We start from the raw sequence: 1,207 nt of genomic DNA, 5'->3' as shown, positions 1-1,207 counted from the left end.
CCCGCACATCCTGGAGCTGACTGGTGCCCCAGAGCGCGGCGAGAACGCGCTTCTTCCGGGCAGCCCCGCCGCACCAGCCTCCGGCCTCCCCCGCGCCCCCGCGCCCGCCTCGCGGCCGGCCCGGGCCCCTTCCGCACCCCCGGCCCGCGCTTACCTGCAGCCTGGCACAGCCACAGACACTTGCCGTGGGTTCCCCGCGCTCACTGCACGCAGGCCGGGGACGGGATGGACGCGGGGCGCGGGGGCACGGTGGGTGGCAGTGTGTTTTGGATTTTTTTTTTTTTTTTTTTAGTTTGGGGAGGGGGCGGGGTGGGGAATCGTGCACGTCCCTGATGGTAGGAGCCCTCCTCCTGCACGAGCACAGAATGTCTAGCCGGCCGTGAACACCCCCACCGGCAACCCCCCCTTCCCGTGCATGCGCGGTGCGGGCGAGGGGGAAGGCGCGCCGCCGGCTTGCGCAGGCACGGAACCCGACTGGGCCTGTAAATGGGTGAGCAGGGAAAGGGTTAATCCGGGACCTTGCGACGCTTTCGTTGGAGTCTACGGGGCCGCCCCTGGAGGGCCCTGGCCTGCGCACGCGCGCGCACGCGCGCGACTTGGGGCGCGCGGAGCCCGCGCGCGGGAGAAGCGGGGGGCGGGGCGGGGGCGGGGCTTCGGGAGCGGTGGAGCGAATGCACGAGCGCCGCTCGCGGGCACCCGCCCCGCCTGCAGCTCCCGCCTCCCGCTCGGACTCTCGAGCTCCCGCCCGCGCCCGGCGCCGGCACAGCCCCGAGGACGCGGGAGCCCGGCGCTCCCGTGCGTGTGCATGTGCGTGGGCAGTGCCGCCTTCGGGCGCGCGCAGGCCGGGCGCTGCGTCTGCGGGGCTCTCCCGCGACTCCAGGGCGGGCGACCTGGGCACACCGGAGACAGCGAGACGCGCGCTTGCGGGCGTTGAGTCTTAGCTGCTACCGCTGCCACATTTTTGTATATGGGGAAGTGGTAGGCGCTCAATAAACATTTGCAGAACAAATGCAAAAAGTGACACGTTTCATCCCCCAGTCCCGCATGAGAAAGGGATCACCCCTAAAGCTCTGGATCCAGCCAGGGGCGCGCCCACGCTCCCGCACATCCCCGGAAACTCGCAAGGAAAAGTCGGGGGGGCTGGAGGCTGTACCTTAACCCTGGCAGTGGAGCACCTGGGCTCGGTTTCATTTGCAGCTCCTCCCGA

General features: G+C 69.9%; 1 protein-coding gene across 1 annotated transcript in view; it reads right to left on the bottom strand.

Moving 5' to 3' along the window:
* Positions 1-380, bottom strand: part of ZBTB14 (zinc finger and BTB domain containing 14) — a 7,285-nt gene extending 6,905 nt beyond the window's left edge. Inside the window, exon 1 of the mRNA XM_027088516.1 lies at positions 155-380. The gene's annotated coding sequence lies outside the window, so the exon portion shown is untranslated. The remainder of the gene's footprint in view (positions 1-154) is intronic.
* Positions 381-1,207: the final 827 nt, after the last annotated feature.

This window comes from Aethalodelphis obliquidens, unplaced genomic scaffold, assembly GCF_003676395.1.
Source record: "Aethalodelphis obliquidens isolate GAN/ISIS:26980383/991018 unplaced genomic scaffold, ASM367639v1 scaffold63, whole genome shotgun sequence".
Classification (NCBI taxonomy): Eukaryota; Metazoa; Chordata; class Mammalia; order Artiodactyla; family Delphinidae; genus Aethalodelphis; species Aethalodelphis obliquidens.
The sequence above is the reverse complement of the archived record's forward strand: the minus strand, read 5'-3'. Positions and strand labels throughout refer to the sequence as shown.